Source organism: Helianthus annuus, chromosome 3 (genome assembly GCF_002127325.2).
Source record: "Helianthus annuus cultivar XRQ/B chromosome 3, HanXRQr2.0-SUNRISE, whole genome shotgun sequence".
Taxonomy (NCBI): domain Eukaryota; kingdom Viridiplantae; phylum Streptophyta; class Magnoliopsida; order Asterales; family Asteraceae; genus Helianthus; species Helianthus annuus.
In genome coordinates, this window is record NC_035435.2 from 140,035,250 (window position 1) to 140,061,195 (window position 25,946).

Here is a 25,946-nt window from a genome sequence, read left to right on the forward strand (position 1 = left end):
CATGGTCACAACGAAAACCATGTATGTAACTTGAAAAGAAAAGAAATTTCAAGAAAGTGTGTTGACTTGATAACAAAGAAGCCAACAATTTCAATAATGTGGGTCATTCGAATCACAAATCAACAATAAGATTTAGCGAAACAATATTTGGACTTCAATGAAAAGCTTTATTCGACACGAAACCACATGCGTAACAAATGATGCATGCGTAACATATGAATTTTCAAGAAATGAAGCAAATGAATATTCGCTATACTGAAAGAGATGATCGTGACACTATGACCATCAAGAGGAGTAAAGATACGAAAATCTACTCAGTAAGTGTGAAAGTCGAAATTTCAATAAAAGAAATTTAAGGACTTTACCTGGGGTTGCATGTGACGACCAGTTGTTAGGTGACATTAACATGGAATGTCAAACATAGTGTACTTGTCATTATTCAGATAGGGGGGATACGGTGACTTGCGTCTTTTCCTCAGCATGGCTCGTGTCGTTTGCAGGACCGCGTGCCAAACCACCGCTTCCTGATCGATAGTTTTCGTGCTGACAGGATCTAGCGTCGTTGCTGAATTGCGCCATCGTGTCCTTTCTAAGGCATCGCCTTGATAGTCGTATGTGACATACTTCAACCTCCGTTGATCGAGTTTTCGTGTACTTTTGCACGCTCGTGCTTCGTTTTGCGTAGGTTACCTGCTCGGCTAAATAGCATAGATGACATAAAAATGACGTTTGTCCGAGTTAATAAACGTGGTACCTACGTGGTGACCTTTAATGAACTTCTACATGAGTTTCCGAAGGTCTTAAATGCATGTTTCCTAAACTCTCAGAGTTTTGTGTACTGTATGCGACTGTTTTGTGTACCGTGTGTAAAACACCACTTTAGCGTATGTTTGAAAACAAAATCTTGACTGTTTGTTTTTCGGCAACGGTTGGAGACCATATTCGAGTACTATGCGTTCTGTACGCATTCAGGTTTTAATATTCTAAGTTCCCAGAGGATAGTGAGGTTAGAGCCTAGGTATCTCTACAGAGAACCCTATTCGCTGTAACCTATAGCTCTGATACCAATCTGTCACACCCCAAAATTATCAGAGCATTGGCGTGACTGGACTGGTATCTTCATTGCACAGCGGAAGCAAATAAACTAAGTCTTTTAGAAAATGAGCGCCACTAAGTACTCGACTCTTCATGGTCCTCCTATTCCAACCGTTCCTTGTCTTAGAAAAGCAACCTGAGAAAGAACATGCGAAAAAGTCAACATAAAGTTGAGCGAGTTCATAGTTTGTTTGTAAAAGATTTGAAGTAAATCTTTTTGAATAACCGGTTTTTGAAGTATTGTTGAGAAAACGAATTTTAAAATCATTTTCTTGTACAGATCACGTATTCTTACTTATGTATAATTCACATTTCTCTTGAGTACCCCACGTACTCAAGTTAGTTCCCGTTTTCTTGAGTACCCCACGTACTCAAGTTTAATTCAAGTTTTCTTTGAGTACCCCACATACTCATGTATAAATCAAGTTTTAGTATGGTATGAATCTCATGTAATTAAAGTATTCCTGTAAATATCAGGATTGTTAATGGGTTGCAAAGCCATTAACATGTGACACGACATAGGAAGTCACCAAACCTTAGGCATTTAATTGGTATATTCTGAGACACAAAAGCACTACTCGATACTCGCCCTCATCGAGAGTGTGGCTGCCCGGCACCCGTTAGATCTAACCTTTTGTTCTGCGGTCTAGGTATATTGTTGATTAATGGTGCTTCTGTACCCTATTCGTGACACGATTCCTCGCATCATTTTTCATAGCGCATCCTACTTGGTACTCGTTTCTCACCAAGCGCGCTTCCCGTATTCTTATATCACATCACACTTGGTACTCGTTTCTCACCAAGTGTGTTTCTTGTATTCTTATATCGCTACACACTTGGTACTCGTTCTCACCAAGTGTGCTTTTTATATTTTCATACCATAACTCATGTATTTGTAAACTCTTGTATTTGTATTTTCAGAAAAATACGCTTGTTTGGAAAACCGGTATAAATCATAAGCTTTTCGTAAACCATTTGTGTTCTTTGTAACATGGTTTAAATATATAATTCTTGTATGCTTAGCAAAAAGTGCATGTCTTTCTACCCCGAAAACATTTATAAAAGTGTAAAAATGTGGGGTTATGAACTCACCTGAATATTCTTGTGCAAAGCTAGCTAATTTACGACTTCTTGATGTCGTTTCCAAGGCTCGACTTGCTAGCGTGCGTTCTACAGTATTCCTAACACGGAATATCTAATAAGTTTCTAAGCAAAAACGGTAACTACGTGTTACCGAGCTCTACCGAATCGTTAACTGAACGATTTGACGTAAGTCGTTAACTTAATGAAAGTGATTAAGTTATATTCGTTAGCTCGTTTTTGAGAGGTCGTATGCAAATAATATATAATAATTTGTATTATATATCACGTCTCGTGTATATTTGCCAAAAATATACGTATATGTCGTCTAGGCGTATAAAATAAATATAAAAGTTATATTTATTTTATGAAAACTTCATCGAGTCGTTGCATGTTTAAAATAAATATATACTATATTTATTTTTATAAAAGCGAATTCATCTTGTTTGATATTTGAAATAAATATAAAAACTTTATATTTATTTTATTTTTATTTTTTTACAAAATGAAATCATGTCATTCGATTTTCGAAATAACATATAACTATAATTAAGCTTATAAAAGAATTCTCGCCTTTGTAACGTATCGTCAAAAGAAATTATGTGTTTGTACTCGTTTTTCCAAAAATTCGATAGTTTATTTTATAATAAAACGCGTTATATATTCCGGATTTTCTCGATAAACGGGCAGAGTTTTCCTCTGTTTTTGGATGCCCTCGACAACACAAGTTGTCGTTATTATTCAAAATTCAGACAATATGCATGTAACTTTGTCAACTATATCGAAACATAAACTATAGTTAAATCGGTTCGAGCTCGTTTGTCACGTACGATAAAAACATAAAAATAACAAATTAATCTCGTCGTTAAACCTTTACCATTTATCCGAGTTGAACGTCGAATATAAGTTGACTGGGTTACCGAGTCAAACGAGTTGACCGAGTCAACTGAGTTGACCGGCTGACTTTGACCGAGTTGACTCGGTTCGACCGAGTCGACCTGACCCGCTTCACGAAACCCATATCTTGAGCCGAAACTGATGAGTTGTTGACTGAGCCGAACCCGAACCCATCATGTTGACTGAGTTGACCTGCTGTTGACCTGCTGTTGACCTGCTGTTGACTCGGGTGTTGACCGAGTCACCCGGGTTTGACCCGAACATGAGCTGCGTTGAATCGAGCCACGTAACCACCTTCACCCTACTGTCATCATCCTTAGTATCATCATCAATATTAATTCCAAAAGAAGATAAAGGCAATAGGAGGGGGTATTACCAGAATACACGTCGGACCGAGACAAGGACCGCCGGTCCGAGTCCCCGGCCGCTGGAACATCACCCCACTGTCGTCACTCCTATCGACGTCATTGCCGCCGTGCCGGAAATCATCATCATCTTCAGCAGGTTAGTGAAACTCGTCGGGTAAAGCCAATGACCGCCGGATAAAGACGTCGACCGCCGGACAATTAAACCGACCACCCTTTTTGAGTCTTTGTCCTTTCTTCCCGCTGTTCGAACCTCCAAAATCGACTCGAACTTGACCCGGTTCGAACCCAAAACCGGTGAATTCTCCGGGTAAAAGAAATGTCCGGCGGTCAATGGTACCGACCGCCGGTTCTTCCTTCTCTGCTCGGCTCTCTCTCTCTCTTTCCCTGTTTACAGCCACCGCACCACCACCAGACGCCGGTGGTGGTGGTTTGTTCCTGAACCGCAACAAGAAGGGGGGGGGGTGTACCGGTTGCAGATGAGCAGGGGGTAAAGGGAGGTGGGGTGTGTGAGGGTGTCGGAGCACCCGACCGGAAAACTCGCCGGAGCGCTGGAAATCCGGCCGGTGTCGGGTTCACGAGAGAGAGAGAAAGATCGAAGGGGGTGTTTGGCATCTGCTTGTGTGTATGTATTGTTGAGAGTCTCCACAAAAGGGATGAAGGTCAAGCCTTTTTATAGGCAGAATTTCTTTGTTAATGGGCTTTGGGCTTGGGCCCAAGGCCCACAAGCCTGAATCCCGTGCTTTAAGTGGCCCGTAATACTCCACGAGGCCCGTTTTCGCAACCCGTTCTTCATGCGCTCTGTAAAATATAATTTTTGATTTAAAAAAAAAATATAAAATAGTGTCGGTAGGTGTAGTTTGCACGTTCGTTCGTTGATAACGTAAAGTCGCGTATTAATTGTCGTCTTCGACCGTTTTCCATCCGATTTCGGATACGGTAGATGAAATTTAATTACGAACCAAATAATTCGTAAAAATTTAATATTTTTCGGCGTTGTCAGTATTTTGTACGGCTTCGTTTCATTTTCGTTATCGCTTAACGTTTAGCTTGTTCCTCCGCAATTCACCGTTTGCGCACTGTAAAGTCGGATAGACGTTCCTAGGCACTCCAAGGCCCTAATTAAGTCAGTCTTTGCCTTAATCACTATTTATTATCGCGTTAATCGCCTGTTAATCACGTAATTAAGGGCGTAAATTACCGGTTGTCACACACGGGGTCGTACTCAGCGGACACGGTGCCGTGGTCAACTCTAAGATTCGCAGAATCTAGGGAAATCTTGATAGTACAGATACGCTTCTACACACGGCGTCGTGCTCAGCGGACACGGGGGCGTTGTCAACTAATGCAGACAAACTGCAATTAATGAAGAAAGAGAAGGAGGATGGACACGTGTCGTGCCCGAGCTGCTGTTCAGGCTATAAATAGGGGTGCTTGGCTCATTTGCAAACCATCCCTTGGCACACCACCTCTCTCACACTTCACCCACCCACCACCACCATCACAACACCATCATCCACCACCATCATCCATCATAGAGTGTGTGAGTCGTCTCGGGATCCAAGATTGATCGTAAGAGTTCTTGACAATCAAAGGCCATGTTTGCCTAAGTCTCTTACATCACTTGGTGAAGACAAGCAATTAGAGTAATACTTTTTATTTTTAATCTTTTCGCACTTTTTATATGGTTATGTATTAATGACTTTAATAACTAGTTTTATATGTTGAAGGTGATTCTTCCTTATCATTTGTCCGTGGTGTCTTGGCATTATTTTACTGTCTATATAAAATAAAAGATTTTCACCATTCATATCTCCACGGTCTATATGGAGATATGTTGGCTACCTGGTCGGGGGTTAAGGGAATGGTTTGGTAAGAGTCTTGCCATTGTTTAGTGTATAGATCCTTCAAAGGACCTGGGTCAAATGTAGCAGGACCTCCTTCAATACCCACCGGTATTGGATGGCGGGGGTCCAAACTCTTTGATCCCCTCATATATAAACTACTATTAAAACTTTAACCCGGCTACTTAGGACTGTATCCCTGCTGACTCATACTACTTAGCCGAGGGTAACGTCACCTTCAAAAGAGGGGCCTGCCACATTATGCATTAATAACTTAATTAATTATCTTTCAATAATCCAAACCTTTAGGATTGTATCCTTGCTGACTCAAACTACTGGGTTGAGGGTAACGTGATGTCTGTCGTTATGGACATGCAAAAACCTATTTAAACTATTAGTATAGAATAAGCAGGGTATCGAACCAAGGGAGGACTGTGGAAAGTGTCGTAATGAAAAGGATTGATTAAGTATTACTGAATGAGAAAATCGGTTTGTTTGATTTTGAGAAATAGCTAAATTAACGAATAAAAATTGTGTTTGGATCAATGAGAAGAAAGATGGTTCCTCCAGATTTCAGGTTCTGCAGTTAACTTCAATTATGTGTTTAACCGTTACCTACATAGACATAGGTGTTAATTTTAATTCATCAATTGTGATAACCAATGACTAAGTACTCCGGTCAATACATAACGGGAGGTTATCGAATGATTATCAATTACAATTTACAAACCCTAACCCCATGTCAAATATATCCCAATTACTAGAACTCTCGGGAACTGAATGCTTAGAAATTAAGGTTTAAATAAACGTAATTGTTTACAATCAAGAAATCAAATCAATGGTGAAAAGCATCGAATGCTTAGATCACCAGGTTAAAACGATTGTATCAAACACATAATATTCATTAACTTACAAAAACCCTCCATCCGGAGGAAACCACTAGAGAATTAGCCGCTCATTAGGGTTGAATGATCTTCCCTGCTGAACGATGATGACTGTTGTCCCGTCCCCCCTCTGTCGAGATGCCGTCGAAGATGTGATGTTGAAAATTAATAATAACTATCCCCCAAGTCCAATGTCTACCGCCACTAGTGTTTGCGTGGATGTGTGGCCCCAATCCAATATGCGGCCCAATTGAACCAATTTCCAAACCTCCAAGATTGGCGGCCCCTTTCAATTAATTCCCTCAAGTTCTTTTGATGCTAAAAATCCACGTGACACCCTCAATTTCTTTTTTAGTGATTATGAGATTCTTTTCTCTTTTGATGTTGCCAAGGTTCACGTGAAGGATTCCCCACCAAAAATAAGCTAGCCGCCAATTCTATGATGATGATTGTGTCTTTTCTTTTAATCACAACAATTAATTCCTCCTTTTCCTTTCAATATTGGCACCTCTTGTATGGATGTGATGATCATTTAATGAATACCTCCACCAAAAACAAAAACCCCCAAGTCTGCGTGAAGATAATTATGATGATCTCTTGTGATCTTTGATGCTTGTTGACTTTTGCATGAGCTGCATCCAATTGATCTCCCATGTGCGGCCCACTATGTTACTTTTATGTTCCTCCAAGTCCATGTGATTTAGGATTTCTGGCCCATTAAATGCCATACATCAAAACGTATGCGCTGCCATTATGTCTACCGTAAGCTACTGTTACGGATCGTAACTTACGGTTCGTATCTTCTGTCCACTTGTTGATTCGTGACCGTAGGTTACGTGATGTATACTGTAGGCTACGTTTACTTGTTGTGACTCCACTAAAGGCTTGATTTCAACTTTCATTTAATTACTCACAAGCCCCTAGACTTTATTCTCTCATATATCTTGTGTTCTTTGAGCTTTAATGCTATCTCTTTTGACTTGAAACATATACCGAATAATGTAATATGTCTTGACTTCCATCCACGGTCGTTTCGGTTCATCACTAATCTCTCTAACTTTATCAGTTTAAGCCAACTAACCTGTAAAACCACAAACTCTCGTAGTTACTATATTCGAAACATATAATCGCATAAACCGCATTAAATCACACAAGATAATACTTTTAAAGCTCGTGTTTCAGACTCCCCATCATAACGTCACCTTCAAAAGTGGGGCCTACTACAATAACTAAGATAATCTCTTAAAAAGTGCAAAAGTGCGTAAATAATCAAAGGTTACACTAAAGGCGAGTCGGATCCAAGTGATTCATCTTGTCTATCTGTTTTTATTTTTATTTTATTTTTCAGTATTTTAGTTAGATTTATTTTTCTAGTTTAAAAACCTTTTTCTAACTTTTGATTTGATTAGACGTTGAGGATAAACCGGTACTAAAAGCTCTTGTGTCCTTGGACGACCTCGGTATCTTACCAACACTATATTATGCTCACGATGGGTGCACTTGCCCATATGTGTGTTTAGTGTTAGTAAATATCGTGTTTTATAAATTTAAAACTTGGCTAAAAAGTGTAAAAGGGCTTAAAATATACACCAAAAATATATTACACTATACGCACATCAAGTTTTTGGCGCCGCTGCCGGGGACACAAGGATTTTAAGAAAGTTTAAAATCGATGGCTTAATCAGTTTTTCAAAACCTTTTTAAAATCGCGCGCATTTTTACATTTTTTAGTAGTTTTTGCATTACAGTAGACTGAACACGGGGCCGTGTTCACTGAACACGGGGCCGTGCTGCATAATTTTTTACAAACTCCCAGATACAGAGTCTTAACACGGGGTCGTGCTCGCTGAACACGCCCCCGTGCTGCACAAAACCAGTTACATTTTCTAAAATTCCCAGATACAGAACCTGAACACGGGGCCGTGCTCAGCCTCTGTTTCTGTTTTTATTTTTGTTTTCTGGTCCCGAGACTCTGTTGTGGTCTGCTGAGTGATTCCTATGGATCAATACTCAGGAGATTACAACTACCACTATGAGGAGGATGATTATAAAGAAGAGTATTGTACCATTTGTGGTAATCCTCATTCGGTACAATATTGTGACCTCTTTGAACCATCCCCTTCGTACACATACTATGAGGAACCTTGGTACGAGCCAACCACTTCATATACATACTATGAAGAGCCGAGGTATGAACCTTCTCCTTCATATACGTACTACGAAGAACCAAGGTATGAACATTCTCCCTCATACTCATATCTTGATGAACCAAGGTATGAGCCTTCTTACTCATACTTTGAGGAGCCAAGTTATGAGCCTTCACCTTCATATACTTACTATGAGGAACATGGCGTGAACAACCCACCTTATATGAGTATTATGAAGAACCAAGTTACGATCCTTATCCATCATATACTTACAATGAGGAACAATGGTATGAACCATTTACCTCACATGAGTACTATGAGGAACCAAGGATCGAACTTCCGAATTCAAGCTTTGATGATACTTATTCAACTCACATTGACGAACCGCCAACTATCTCACCCGTAGCCGAAAAGATAATAGAACACCTTAAAACTATCGAGCGCTATATAAAAGAAGCCCGCGCAAGGGAAGAGGAATCCCGCGCAAGGGAAGAATTAACTTGTAATAAAGAAGAGATAGTTGAAGAGGTAAAAATGGAAGAACAAGTAAGTGAAAAACCGACACACAAGTTAGACAACAAAAAAGGTGAGTCCGACAACGTTAAAACTCAAGAAGAGTCTAATTTTAAAGAAATTAATCTCTTGTCACCTTCTTTCGAAAATCATTGTTTAATGCCCACTCATGCTAAGTTTTTAAAAGAGTTAAACACTAACACTAAAATTGACGAAACAGTAAGCATTAAGTTAACAAATGATCTAACTACGCTAATAAAAGAAGACCCATTTGAAATTAACATTACACCGGTTCCATGTTTTTTTCAAAATTCCTTTATTAGTAACATCACAATTGATAAAGATTTTTTTGTTAATATAATGCCAAACTACATTTTTGAAAAATTAAGTATTGGTGATTTCTCTCCACTTCAAATACCCATTTTTCTATCTAATCGGAAAACAATAAAATCAATGGGGATAGTTGAAGATGTGTTAGTCCAAGCAAATCAAATGGTAATCCCAACCGACTTCATCATCCTAGATAACGCCCCACTAGTGTTGGGACGACCTTTTGTAAAAACCCACGAAGCTTTGATTAATCGGAAGAAAAACAACTTACCCATTCAATTAGGGGTCTTCAAAAGATGTGTCGATCTTGAACGATCAATGAAATATCCATTTGGCAATGACGACCCCCTAATTGAAGATGAGCCAGAACCACCCGATAAGGTGGGTCTAGCCAAGGACCCTTATAAACGTGGCGCACCACGGAGGCATTCCGCGGAACTATCCTTAGTTTTAGATTAGTTTTACTTTTATGTTTTCTAGTTTAGTTTTAATTTTCAAGAATAAAGCACACTCGAAATGGTGGAGGTTACTAAGGGAAACTTGAACCCACACCCCATGCACAAAAACAGAGCCTCCCGACAATTTTTCTTCATTACAACAAGTTCAGCACGGGGTCATGCTCACCCCAACACGCCCCGTGCCCGAGGTTCTGCAGGAAATACCCAGTTCAGGTAACTGGACACAGGGCCATGCTCACTGAACACGCCCCCGTGCCCAGTCTTCTGTTTAAATTTGATACTGGCAGTTTGACCACGGGGCCGTGCTCAGCCAACACACCCCGTGTTCAGCTACCCAGTAACATAAAATCTTGTTTTTAACCCACTTTTACACATTCAATCAACCAAAAAACTTATTTTTGGGACACATTGAGGATAATGTGTAATTGAAGTGTGGGGGGGGGGGGGTGCTAAAACCTTGAATCTGCAAGTCCTAATTACAAGCCTTACACAAAACTCTATTGGAACCGCTAATCACCCTAAATTTTTTTCAAAAATTTTCATTTTTTTACTTGTCTAGGTTTAATTTGGGAAATTCAAGTTCTAAAAATGTTATATTTTTACAAATTTACAACCGATAGCGTCGTGATAAAATGAACCAACATAAGAAAATTATGAAACGACATGACAAGTTTAGTTAAAATTTGATTATATATACTTGATCACATAAAACCCCATTCCCACAAAAAGTGAGTTTTGAGCCTTTATTGAGCATACAAAATACATATCCTTAAATTAAATGCTCATTTTTCGTTTCTTGTGTGAATAGCCGCTTGATTCTTACAACTCTAGAACTTGCCACGACAATGCATTCCCGATCCTTACCAACTTAAACCCGAGTAAGTAAATGATGGAGGCATTAGGACTAACCCTTTTTATTCCTACACCATTATTTTTCTTTTTTTTACTACCTACCCAAAATCCCCCTAGTTAACCCCTTTGAGCCTAAACCTTTTCATTTCTTAACCCAAAACAAACACCCTTTTACCCACCAAAACCTTTTTATTTTAAACCCTTTGTTTTAGTAACAAGCTCGGTTTTTCTTACGACTTCCTTATCAAAAAAAATGATATTGATGAAGTCAAAAGAAATAAACAAACAAGGTTATCAAAAAGAACTTTGTTTGAAAGAAATGCTTTATCAAAATAAAAAGTTATGAAAAATAAAAAGTCTTACGAAAACCAACGCTTGTTACACCTTTCGCCCTTTTACTAACCACTAACCCAACCACCTACCTTTAACCCAAGCCTAACCCTTCACCCCAAAAGTCCTCTTGATATTTACAAAGGTATATAGTTAAAAAGGAGGAAGATTGATTGCTTGGCAAGCTTATGGTAGGAGTAAGTTCCATGCCGCTCTCGAGTGATTCACTAAAAATACATCTTCGGCCGAGTGTTGAGTGATCCCCCGTGAGGTATGTGAACTTGTATATAAATGGAATTTTAAAAAGGCATGTTATGCCCTAATAAGTAATTTATCTTATGTAATGTTTTAAATAAATCATGACGAATAAGATTGTAAATAAATAAAAATAAAACTTAATAAAGAATCTTGGAAATCCCGACACTCTATGACAAGCCCAAAAACCTTCTCTTCTACCCATTCCATTTGAGAGTGTAAAGCCACATTATAAAGAGTTTTGCTTGAGGACAAGCAAAGATTCAAGTGTGGGGGTATTTGATGTGCACAAAATGCAACATATAAATTACATCAATTGTGCCATAAAACTAACCCATTTTTAGTACTAATGTTGGAAAAAGTGTGCTTTTGTCTTCCTTTTGTATTTTCAGGATTAAATGAGCTCAAATGAACAAAAGAAGCAAAAAGGCAGCTAAATCTAACATAAATACAAGAAAAGGAACAAACGTGGCATGCCCGACCCCCCGACAGCATCTTCCCAACCAAAACAAAGAGAACAGAACTGTATCCCTGCTGACTCAGACTACTTAGCCGAGGGTAACGTCACCTTCAAAAGAGTGGCCTACCACATTATGCATTAATAACTTAATTAATTATCTTTCAATAATCCAACCCTTTAGGATTGTATCCTTGCTGACTCAAACTACTAGGTTGAGGGTAACGCCACCTTCAAAAGAGGGGCCTACTACAATAACTAAGATAATCTCTTAAAAAGTGCAAAAGTGCGGAAATAATCAAAGGTTACACTAAAGGCGAGTCGGATCCAAGTGATTCATCTTGTCTATCTGTTTTTATTTTTCAGCATTTTAGTTAGTTTTATTTTTGTAGTTTAAAAACCTTTTTCTAACTTTTGATTTGATTAGACGTTGAGGATAAACCGGTACTAAAAGTTCTTGTGTACTTGGACGACCTCGATATCTTACCAACACTATACTACGCTCACGATGGGTGCACTTGCCCATATGTGTGTTTAGTGTTAGTAAATATCGTGTTTTATAAATTTAAAACTTGGCTAAAAAGTGTAAAAGGGCTTAAAATATACACCAAAAATATATTACACTACACGCACATCAAATGCCGAGAACCTCGATCAAAGAGTAAAAAAGGCGTAAGGTTCACAATGGTGTAAAACTAAAAAGGGATATACCGGGCTAGGATTCGAGTTACAGGAACAAGGGCCAAACAAACCACTCAAGAATGGAATCGTCGAGCGAAAACACTTGACAACCTCCTGGAAGCAGCTTTTCTTGCCACCAAACATTTCTCCATCAATTAGGAATCTAATGCCGTCACTAAGCACATTCCTTAAATTGTAGCCATTTTATGAGTGTTTATTTTTTGGTGTCTAATCCACATATATATCACCATTGCTCTTGATTTTCTTGACTGTATATCTCTTAAATGTCAACATATACACGTGTGATTTAGTTTACGAAGATTTTTCAATGCCGAGAACCTCAATCAGAGAGTAAAAAAGGCGTAAGGTTCACAATGGTGTAAAACTAAAATGGGATATACCGGCCTAGGATTCGAGTTACAGGAACAAGGGCCAAACCAACCACCCAAGAATTGAATCGTCGAGCGAAAACACTTGACAACCATCTGGAAGCAGCTTTTCTTGCCACCAGACCTTTCTCCATCAATTAGAAATCTGATGCCGTCACTAAACACATTTCTTAAATTGTAGCCATTTTTTGAGTGTTTATTTTTTGGTGTCTAATCCGCATATATATCACCATTGCTCATGATTTCTTGGCTGTATATCTCTTAAATGTCAACATATACACATGAGATTTAGTTTATGAAGATTTTTCAAAGCCGAGAACCTCGATCAGAGAGTAAAAAAGGCGTAAGGTTCACAATGGTGTAAAACTAAAATGGGATATACCGGGCTAGGATTCGAGTTACAGGAACAAGTGCGAAACCAACCACCCAAGAATGGAATCGTCGAGCGAAAACACTTGACAACTTCTTGGAAGCAACTTTTCTTGCCACCAGACCTTTCTCCATCAATTAGGAATCTGATACCGTAACTAAACGCATTCCATAAATTGTAGCCATTTTTTGAATGTTTATTTTTTGGTGTCTAATCCGCATATATATCATCATTGCTCTTGATTTTCTTGACTGTATATCTCTTAAATGTCCACATATACACGTGTGATTTAGTTTATGAAGATTTTCAATGGCGAAAACCTCGATCAGAGAGTAAAAAAGGCGTAAGGTTCATAATGGTGTAAAACTAAAATGAGAAATCCTTCCGAAAAATCTAAAAGTACTCTTCCTTCGCATAGAGTGCAACCACATATGTTATTTTAATTATTTTTCTTCCTTCATTGTTTTTCTATCGCCTGCGAATGCCAAACTATGTTGATAAAAGTGCCATATGAGGATTGGCGTATTCTAGTGTGTCCCATAGATTACTTCCATGCCTGATCAGTATGGAGGTTTAATACATGGAACACCTGAGATATCCCAATGATCATATTGTCCTAACGTCGACTAGTAATATTCAAAGAAGATATCCAGAATGGTATTGCCCAAGTAAATGTTCCCGAATTGGAAATTCGTGGACTTATGTGTGTCACTTGTTTGGCACAAACAATAATGAATGAACTGGAGCCTGAGATAGGAAAAACCTCTGTAGTCTCCCTGCATCTAGATTATCTTCTCATAAGTTTCCCTGCTTACCTCCTGGAAGGCAGGTAGAATTAATTTTAACATTACGCTGTAGGATGGAGCATTGTGAGAACTCCATATTGCCATAGAAAAATCGAAACCTTGATTAAGTAAGTTTTAAGATATAGGCTCATATAGCCTGACTCAAATATTCTGAAGGTTTTATATTATTAAATAAGAAAGACGGTTCATATTGCTTATATATTAATGACCGCAACCCCAATTAAACAACAACTAAAAATTGCCATAAGATGCCCAGGATCTAAAGGCAAATTGTTGGTGGATAGGCCTGAAAAAGTCTGTAGCCGCTTATGTAGCCAAATGCTTGACTTGTACGCAAGTTAAAGTTGGGCATCAAAAGCCGTCTGGCATGCTACAAGCAGCCTAAACTTCCCGAGTGGAAGTGGGAATGCGTAACTATGGACTTCATAACCAAGTTACCCAAAACCAGGAAAGGAAACGATACAATATGGGTCATAGTCGATAGGCTGACTAAATCAGCTCATTTTCTACCCATCAAGGAGACGTATAGCTCCGATATGTTAGCCCAACTTTATGTGGATAAGATTGTAGCCTTACATGGCATACCTGTGTCTATTATCTCCGACCGGGATACTAGATACACGTCTCACTTCTGGAAGAGTTTCCAGCAATCTTTGGGCACACGTTTAAACTTTAGTACGGCTTACCATCCACAGACAGACGGTCAAAGTGAGCGTACTATCCAAACACTAGAAGACATGCTTCGTGCATGTGCAATCGATTTAGGCGGTAACTGGGATAAGAATCTACCCCTAATCGAATTATCCTACAATAATAGCTACCACACCAGCATAAAGGCTGCGCCTTTCGAGGCATTATATGGTAGGAAATGTAGATCGCCTGTTTGTTGGGCGGAAGTAGGAGAGGTCCAATTATCAGGACCAGAGATAGTTTTCCAGACGACGGACAAGATTGTCCAGATCCGGGAACGTCTCAAGGCTGCCCGCGATAGGCAGAAAAGCTACGCTGATCCAAAGCGTAACGATTTTCACTTCGAAGTGGGTGAAAAGGTATTGCTTAAGGTATCGCCCTGGAAAGGGGTGATGCGTTTCGGCAAGAAGGGCAAGCTGAGTCCGAGATACATAGGACCTTTTGAGGTCATTGAACGTGTCGGATCAGTCGCCTATAAGTTGAACTTGCCTGAAGAGCTCAATGGAATTCACAATGTGTTCCACATCTGCAATCTCAAAAAGTGCTTCGCCGATGAATCATTGGTGATTCCACACACAGACGTGCATATAGATGAGAGCTTAAAGTTCATAGAAAAAAAAAAACCTTTGTCGATTGAAGATCGACAGGTGAAGAAACTTCGAAGAAAGCACGTACCGATTGTAAAAGTCAAATGGGATGCTCGTAGAGGTCCTGAATATACGTGGGAAGTCGAAGCTACAATGAAAGAAAAGTACCCCTATTTATTTGAGTAAATCTCGGGTCGAGATTTATTTTAAGGGGGTGAGGATGTAACACCTCGAATTTTGTGTCCAATAATGTGTTAACACGTGTCATTTGATTACACGTGGCATCTATAATAAATAAAGGACTAATTTTGACAAACCCTGAAAGTATATAAATTCGAGGGTTATAAATGTCAACAAGGGTAAATATACTGTATAGTAACCCTAAATAAATGCTTGAACCTTCAAACGAATGTATCATAGATCGTACGAAAACGAAACGCGGAAGAAAGTGAGAGATTACGAACTACAGGGGTTAACTGTGTCAACATGTTTAATTATACCTCTGAGTGACCCTTTAACGTTCCCAACGCTTCGTAACAGTATTATACGCTCACTAGAATATACTGTATAAATTCCGTGAAGTTCCGTCTTAAAACGAAAGAGTTATACTCAAATTCGTATGAGAAGGGTTAAAAGTGTCAACAGTGAAAGTTAAGGCTTTCCAAATAATTAATAAACTAACCGGGGACTTTATAATGCGGGTAAATAACACGAGGCCCCTATCGGTAAATAACCGAGGGCCAAACCGCAAAGTTACCCCTTCGAACCCGAAAGGTCAGGTAAATCATTACGAAAGATTTCGTTATTAATTACCAGGATTTCATAATCATTTCAAAAGATTTAAAGTTTCTGGAAATCTGGCCTCTCGCGACCCGCGTTAAGTATTAGCCTAAGTGTAGGCGGGTCGCGAGCCACCTCAATTACGCGTCTGATTTCTTAAACTCAGGCGACCCGCGTAAAAGTGCATGGGAACTCCCATGCGGGTCGCGTGAGACGCCCAGATGCAGAAAGTTGGTGTTTTCTTGGCTTTTGGGCATTATGAACGATCAATCTCCAATAAATGAGGCATGGGCGCCCCCTACTCGATCCATAGCCCTCTGGGACACCTACCCATCATTTCTGGACTGTTGTAGGTGTTTGTAATGATCATAGATGCTTGGCATTGGCTATAAATAGCCACATTATGCACATAACATTCACAACACAAAAAACACACATCTCTGGTCATTGCAAGAGCCCTCAAGTCCTCTTCTCTGCTCTATAATCAGCTCTCAACTTCTGTAAGTTGCCTAGATCATTTATAATTCAGTTTATGCTTAGTAAATAGCTAGAAAACAAACCGTCGTAAATACGGTTTGACTTTAAATTAAATCCATGATTGTTTTGTCTTATGACGAATCAAAGGTGGTTATAAGTTGGTATCAATGAGGGTAATAAACCCCTAAAAGGGTTCCCCCTGATCACCACTCTAACCATGTCAAATATCGAGTCAAACGTGCGGTTAAAAAGTCAACAGAAAGCTATTTTAGCGATTTATGCATAATCTGTAATGTATATGTTATGAAACCTGTTTTGACACTTATAAAACATGATATTAAGTATATAAACCTGTTTACGCTCGTTTGAATCGACCATTTGCTATAATGAACCGGTTCGGAGCCGAATGTCGCAAAAGTTTGACTTTTGCTTTGACTTCAGTTCTGACCCGTTTTAGTGAGGTATAGATATACCTTAGGACTCTCTTAGGACCAGATTACATGATGGTATAAACCTCTGTGATCGGTTCATGAGTTATCCGAGTCTTTTGCGCATTTCCGTCATTCGCCTAAAAGTTGACCGTAACGGCCTTTTGAAATTAAAACGAGTATTTCGGATATGTGAACGGACCAGAACCTTGCTTAATAAATTATAAGCATGTCCTTAAAGTTTCACGTCAATCCGAGGTCTAAAATGAGAGTTATGCTAAATGGCGCATTTAAAGCAAACTCTAGTAATTAACAGCGCAATTAGCATAACACCTATCTAAACCAAGATTTCGTCACCAAAACTTTTACCCACTGTAATAAAATAATATTTTGGGAATTTTAAAGATTTTTAATAATTTTTACCTCGCTCGTAACCTGCGGTTATGGCTACGGTTCGGTAAATACCGAATATGCCCTTTTCGGCCAAAACATGAGTTCTACAAGGTCTTTTGACCCGATTCCAGTTACTACTGATTCTAAATAATAAATAAAGTATTTTAAGCTTTATAAGCTGTTCGGGAAACTCAGATTTCCTGTAGAACTCGAAAAGCTCTTTAAAAGTCTTTAAAATGACCGAAAAGCCCCTACGGGGCATAATATTAACTTAAACTCGTTACGGGCGTCACGGAAGGTATCCTACTGATACCACGACCCATTTAAGGCATATTGACTTAGGAAATAAGCGTACGACTCTCATGGTTAACCGTTTCGCCTATTGCGCGCACGGTTCGGCTTATGAAACTAGTTTTCATAAATTAGCCGATACGGGTCAAATTATATTATTTGAACCCCAAAATCCAGAGTGTGAACCATAAACCCGTATAAAACAAGTCTCTGAACTTGTTGGGTCAGAATCACACTCCATTCTCGGTTTTCGCCTTTTCGCGCGATTAAACCATATCTATATATATCGGAACCAACCGGTCTAGGCTACGGCCATTATAACGACTCGTTAGGATTCTAAGAGGTTAATTAAAACCTTCGTTCCAGATTAGGAGCCCCAGTAAAAGCTATCGGTGATTTAATCCAAATTAAGGAAATATACTTGCAAAGGTAAATACTTTAACTTATTTCCCCTATACGGGCTTGGGTTACGGTATATTAATACCGCTTGATTGAGCATTATATTCTTCCATCGCTTAGGTGGTTAATTAAATAATATGATCGGCTCATTTAAACAGTTTTGTTTCTTAAAAGCCTTTGGGGGGTTTAATGACCGTTGTCCCGGATATCCTTGGCATCATTTTACGAAATGGCCACGACCATCGACATCCCGGTGTAGGCGTACACCCGGTATATATTGTCGACATTAAATTAAAAGACGTAGCCGTTGGTTTTTATACTACGGTTTTACGCAATGTGGTGTGTCTATAAATCTTTAACCCGGCACGACCCGGGCTACTGAACGCATAAAAGGACATGTAAAACGTTCACAAGATTTTATTATAATTTTCCCAAGTTATAAAAGAGTTTGTGCCTTGTGCATTCAAATCAATTTTAATAAACATTTTCAAATGTGTCAGTTGAATGTATTTACCAGTGTAAACTGACGTATTTTCCCCAAAAAGATTAAGTGCAGGTACTATACGAAATGGGCTGGTATTAGCTTCCTAAGCATCGTACATAGTCTCGCAAATTCGGTGCTGCATCTGAATGAACGATATTTTATTATTTTTGATCCGCTGTGGATATATTCAACTTCTGTAATACATTTGATATTACAACCAGAGGTTGAAGTTTATATATTTATCTTAAGCTTACGTTGTGCATTTATATAATTGTGTGGTTTGACTATATTGTTGCCAACATCGTCACGGTAATCCCCCACCGGGCCCACCGGTGAGACACGTGGAAATCGGGGTGTGACAAGACCTTTCTCCATCAATTAAGAATCTGATGCCGTCACTAAACACATTCCTTAAATTGTAGCCACTTTTTGAGTGTTTATTTTTTGATGTCTAACTCGCATATATAACACCATTGCTCATGATTTTCTTGGCTGTATATCTCATAAATGTCAACATATACACGTGAGATTTAGTTTACGGAGATTTTTCAAAGCCGAGAACCACGATCAGAGAGTAAAAAAGGCGTAAGGTTCCCAATGGTGTAAAACTAAAATGGGATATACCGGGCTCGGATTCGAGTTACAGGAACAAGGGCCAAACCAACCACCCAAGAATGGAATCGTCGAGCGAAAACACTTGACAACTTCTTGGAAGCAGCTTTTCTTGCCACCAGACCTTTCTCCATCAATTAGGAATCTGATGCCGTCACTAAACGCATTCCTTAAATTGTAGCCATTTTTTGAATGTTTATTTTTTGGTGTCTAATCCGCATATATATCATCATTGCTCTTGATTTTCTTGACTGTATATCTCTTAAATGTCAACATATACACGTATGATTTAGTTTACGAAGATTTTCAATGCCGAGAACCTCGATCAGAGAGTAAAAAAGGCGTAAGGTTCATAATGGTGTAAGACTAAAATGGGATATACCGGGCTAGGATTCGAGTTACAGGAACAAGGGCCAAACCAACCACCGAAGAATTGAATCGTCGAGCGAAAACACTTGACAACCTCCTGGAAGCAGCTTTTCTTGCCACCAGAACTTTCTCCTTCAATTAGGAATCTGATGCCGTCACAAAACACATTCCTTAAATTGTAGCCATTTTTTGAGTGTTTATTTTTTGGTGTCTAATCCGCATAAATATCACCGTTGCTCTTGATTTTCTTGACTGTTTTATTTCCTAAATGTAAAAATATACACGTGTGATTTAGTTTACGAAGATTTTTCAATGTTGAGAACCTCGATCAGAGAGTAAAAAAGGCGTAAGGTTCACAATGGTGTAAAATTAAATGGGATATTCCGGGTTAGGATTCGAGTTATAGGAACAAGGGGCAAACCAACCACCCAAGAATGGAATCGTCGAGCGAAAACACTTAACAACCTCTTGGAAGCAGCTTTTCTTGCCACTAGACCTTTTTCCACCAATTATGAATCTGATGCCGTCACAAAACACATTCCTTAAACTGTAGCCATTTTTTGAGTGTTTATTTTTTGGTGTCTAATCCGCATATATATATATATATATATATATATATCACCATTGCCCTTGATTTTCTTGACTATATATCTCTTAAATGTCAACATATACTCGTGTGATTTAGTTTATGAAGATTTTTCAATGCCGAGAACCTCGATCAGAGAGTAAAAAAGGCGTAAGGTTCACAATGGTGTAAAACTAAAATGGGATATACCGGTCTAGGATTCGAGTTACAGGAACAAGGGCCAAACCAACCACCCAAGTATGGAATCGTCGAGCGAAAACACTTAACAACCTCCTGGAAGCAGCTTTTCTTGCCACCAGACAGTTCTCCATCAATTGGGAATCTGATGCCGTCACTAAACACATTCCTTAAATTGTAGCCATTTTTTGAGTGTTTATTTTTTGTTGTCTAATCCGCATATATATCACCAATGATCTTGATTTTCTTGACTGTATATCTCTTAAATGTAAACATATACACGTGTGATTTAGTTTACGAAGATTTTTCAATGTCGAGAACCTCGATCAGAGAGTAAAAAAGGCGTAAGGTTCACAATGATGTAAAACTAAAGTGGGATATACCGGGCTAGTATTCGAGTTACCGGAACAAGGGCCAAACCAATCACACAAGAATAGAATCGTCGAGTGAAAACCCTTGACAACCTCCTGGAAGCAGCTTTTCTTGCCATCAGACCTTTCTCCATCAATTAGGAATCTGATATCGTCACTAAACACATTCCTTAAATTGTAGCCATATTTGAATGTTTATTTTTTTGTGTCTTATCACATATATATCACCATTGCTCTGGATTTTCTTGACTGTATATTTCTTAAATGTCAACATATACACGTGTGATTTAGTTTACGACGATTTTTCAATGCCGAGAACCTCGATCAGAGAGTAAAAGAGGCTTAAGGTTAACAATGGTGTATAACTAAAATGGGATATACCGGTCTAGGATTCAAGTTACAGGAACAAGGGCCAAACCAACCACCCAAGAAGGGAATCGTCGAGCGAAAACACTTGACAACCTCCTGGAAGCAACTTTTCTTGCCACCAGACCTTTCTCCATCAATTAGGACTCTAATGCCGTCACTAAACACATTCCTTAAATTGTAGCCATTTTTTGAGTGTTTATTTTTTGGTGTCTAATCCGTATATATATCACCATTGCTCATGATTTTCTTGGCTGTATATCTCTTAAATGTCAAGATATACACGTGAGATTTAGTTTACGAAGATTTTTTCAAAGCCGAGAACCAGGATCAGAGAGTAAAAAAGGCGTAAGGTTCACAATGGTGTAAAACTAAAGTGGGATATACCGGGCTAGTATTCGAGTTACCGGAACAAGGGCCAAACCAACCACACAAGAATAGAATCGTCGAGTGAAAACCCTTGACAACCTCCTGGAAGCAGATTTTCTTGCCATCAGACCTTTCTCCATCAATTAGGAATCTGATACCGTCACTAAACACATTCCTTAAATTGTAGCTATATTTGAGTGTTTATTTTTTGGTGTCTTATCACATACATAACACCATTGCTCTGGATTTTCTTGACTGTATATCTCTTAAATGTCAACATATACACGTGTGATTTAGTTTACGAAGATTTTTCAATGCCGAGAACCTCGATCAGAGAGTAAAAGAGGCTTAAGGTTAACAATGGTGTATAACTAAAATGGGATATACCGGTCTAGGATTCGAGTTACAGGAACAAGGGCCAAACCAACCACCCAAGAAGGGAATCGTCGAGCGAAAACACTTGACAACCTCTTGGAAGCAACTTTTCTTGCCACCAGACCTTTCTCCATCAATTAGGAATCTGATGCCGTCACTAAACGCATTCCTTAAATTGTAGCCATTTTTTGAATGTTTATTTTTTGGTGTCTAATCCGCATATATATCATCATTGCTCTTGATTTTCTTGACTGTATATCTCTTAAATGTCAACATATACACGTATGATTTAGTTTACGAAGATTTTCAATGCCGAGAACCTCGATCAGAGAGTAAAAAAGGCGTAAGGTTCATAATGGTGTAAGACTAAAATGGGATATACCGGGCTAGGATTCGAGTTACAGGAATAAGGGCCAAACCAACCACCGAAGAATTGAATCGTCGAGCGAAAACACTTGACAACCTCCTGGAAGCAGCTTTTCTTGCCACCAGAACTTTCTCCTTCAATTAGGAATCTGATGCCGTCACAAAACACATTCCTTAAATTGTAGCCATTTTTTGAGTGTTTATTTTTTGGTGTCTAATCCGCATAAATATCACCGTTGCTCTTGATTTTCTTGACTGTTTTATCTCCTAAATGTAAAAATATACACGTGTGATTTAGTTTACGAAGATTTTTTAATGTCGAGAACCTCGATCAGAGAGTAAAAAAGGCGTAAGGTTCACAATGGTGTAAAATTAAATGGGATATTCCGGGTTAGGATTCGAGTTATAGGAACAAGGGGCAAACCAACCACCCAAGAATGGAATCGTCGAGCGAAAACACTTAACAACCTCTTGGAAGCAGCTTTTCTTGCCACTAGACCTTTCTCCATCAATTAGGAATATGATGCCGTCACAAAACACATTCCTTAAACTGTAGCCATTTTTTGAGTGTTTATTTTTTGGTGTCTAATCCGCATATATATATATATATATATATATATATATATATATATATATATATATATATATATATATATATATATATATATATATATATATATATATATATATATATATATATATATGTCACCATTGCTCTTGATTTTCTTGACTATAAATCTCTTAAATGTCAACATATACTCGTGTGATTTAGTTTATGAAGATTTTTCAATGCCGAGAACCTCGATCAGAGAGTAAAAAAGGCGTAAGGTTCACAATGGTGTAAAACTAAAATGCGATATACCGGTCTAGGATTCGAGTTACAGGAACAAGGGCCAAACCAACCACCCAAGAATGGAATCGTCAAGCGAAAACACTTGACAACCTCCTGGAAGCAGCTTTTCTTGCCACCAGACCTTTCTCCATCAATTAGGAATCTGATGCCGTCACTAAACACATTCCTTAAACTGTAGCCATTTTTTGAGTGTTTATTTTTTGTTGTCTAATCCGCATATATATCACCAATGCTCTTGATTTTCTTGACTGTATATCTCTTAAATGTAAACATATACACGTGTGATTTAGTTTACGAAGATATTTCAATGCCGAGAAACTCGATCAGAGAGTAAAAAAGGCGTAAGGTTCACAATGGTGTAAAACTAAAGTGGGATATAACGGGCTAGTATTCGAGTTACCGGAACAAGGGCCAAACCAACCACACAAGAATAGAATCGTCGAGTGAAAACCCTTGACAACCTCCTGGAAGCAGCTTTTCTTGCCATCAGACCTTTCTCCATCAGTTAGGAATCTGATACCGTCACTAAACACATTCCTTAAATTGTAGCCATAATTGAGTGTTTATTTTTTGGTGTCTTATCACATATATATCACCATTGCTCTGGATTTTCTTGATTGTATATTTCTTAAATGTCAACATATACACGAGTGATTTAGTTTTCGAAGATTTTTCAATGCCGAGAACCTCGATCAGAGAGTAAAAGAGGCTTAAGGTTAACAATGGTGTATAACTAAAATGGGATATACCGGGCTAGGATTCGAGTTACAGGAACAAGGGCCAAACCAACCACCCAAGAATTGAATCATCAAGCGAAAACACTTGACAACCTCCTCAAAGCAGCTTTTCTTGCCACCAGACCTTTCTCCATCAATTAGCAATCTGATGCCGTCACTATATACATTCCTTAAATTGTAGCCATTTTTTTAGTGTTTATTTTTTGGTGTCTAATCCGCATAAATATCACCGTTGCTCTTGATTTTCTTGACTGTTTTATCTCCTAAATGTAAAAATATACACGTGTGATTTAGTTTACGAAGATTTTTCAATGTCGAGAACCTCGATCAGAGAGTAAAAAAGGCGTAAGGTTCACAATGGTGTAAAATTAAATGGGATATTCCGGGTTAGGATTCGAGTTATAGGAACAAGGGGCAAACCAACCACCCAAGAATGGAATCGTCGAGCGAAAACACTTAACAACCTCTTGGAAGCAGCTTTTCTTGCCACTAGTCCTTTCTCCATCAATTAGGAATAGGATGCCGTCACAAAACACATTCCTTAAACTGTAGCCATTTTTTGAGTGTTTATTTTTTGGTGTCTAATCCGCATATATATATATATATGTCACCATTGCTCTTGATTTTCTTGACTATAAATCTCTTAAATGTCAACATATACTCGTGTGATTTAGTTTATGAAGATTTTTTCAATGCCGAGAACCTCGATCAGAGAGTAAAAAAGGCGTAATGTTCACAATGGTGTAAAACTAAAATGGGATATACCGGTCTAGGATTCGAGTTACAGGAACAAGGGCCAAACCAACCACCCAAGAATGGAATCGTCAAGCGAAAACACTTGACAACCTCCTGGAAGCAGCTTTTCTTGCCACCAGACCTTTCTCCATCAATTAGGAATCTGATGCCGTCACTAAACACATTCCTTAAATTGTAGCCATTTTTTGAGTGTTTATTTTTTGTTGTCTAATCCGCATATATATCACCAATGCTCTTGATTTTCTTGACTGTATATCTCTTAAATGTAAACATATACACGTGTGATTTAGTTTACGAAGATTTTTCAATGCCGAGAAACTCGATCAGAGAGTAAAAAAGGCGTAAGGTTCACAATGGTGTAAAACTAAAGTGGGATATAACGGGCTAGTATTCGAGTTACCGGAACAAGGGCCAAACCAACCACACAAGAATAGAATCGTCGAGTGAAAACCCTTGACAACCTCCTGGAAGCAGCTTTTCTTGCCATCAGACCTTTCTCCATCAGTTAGGAATCTGATACCGTCACTAAACACATTCCTTAAATTGTAGCCATATTTGAGTGTTTATTTTTTGGTGTCTTATCACATATATATCACCATTGCTCTGGATTTTCTTGATTGTATATTTCTTATATGTCAACATATACACGTGTGTTTTAGTTTTCGAAGATTTTTCAATGCCGAGAACCTCGATCAGAGAGTAAAAGAGGCTTAAGGTTAACAATGGTGTATAACTAAAATGGGATATACTGGTCTAGGATTCGAGTTACAGGAACAAGGGCCAAACCAACCACCCAAGAAGGGAATCGTCGAGCGAAAACACTTGACAACCTCCTGGAAGCAACTTTTCTTGCCACCAGACCTTTCTCCATCAATTAGGACACTAATGCCGTCACTAAACACATTCGTTAAATTGTATCCATTTTCTGAGTGTTTATTTTTTGGTGTCTAATCCGCATATATATCAACAATGCTCTTGATTTTCTTGACTGTATATCTCTTAAATGTCAACATATACACGTGTGATTTAGTTTACGAAGATTTTTCAATGCCGAGAACCTCGATCAGAGAGTAAAAAAGGCGTAAGGTTCAAAATGGTGTAAATCTAAAATAGGATATACCGGGCTAGGATTCGAGTTACAGGAACAAGGGCAAAACCAACCACCCAAGAATTGAATCGTCGAGCGAAAACACTTGACAACCTCCTGGAAGCAGCTTTTCTTGCCACCAGAACTTTCTCCATCAATTAGGAATATGATGCCGTCACTATACACATTCCTTAACTTGTAGCCATTTTTTGAGTGTTTGTTTTTTGGTGTCTAATCCGCATATATATCACGATTGCTCATGATTTTCTTGACTGTATATCTCTTAAATGTCAACATATACACGTGTGATTTAGTTTACGAATATTTTTCAATGCCGAGAACCTCGATCAGAGAGAAAAAATGCGTAAGGTTCACAATGGTGTAAAACAAAAACGGGATATACCGGGCTAGGATTCGAGTTTCAGGAACAAGGGCCAAACCACCCTCCCAAGAATGGAATCGTCGAGCGAAAACACTAGACAACCTCCTGGAAGCAGCTTTTCTTGCCACCTGACATTTCTCCCTCAATTAGGAATCAGATGCCGTTACTAAGCACATTCCTTAAATTGTAGCCATTTTTTGAGTGTTTATTTTTTGGTGTCTAATCCGCATATATATCATCACTACTCTTGATTTTCTT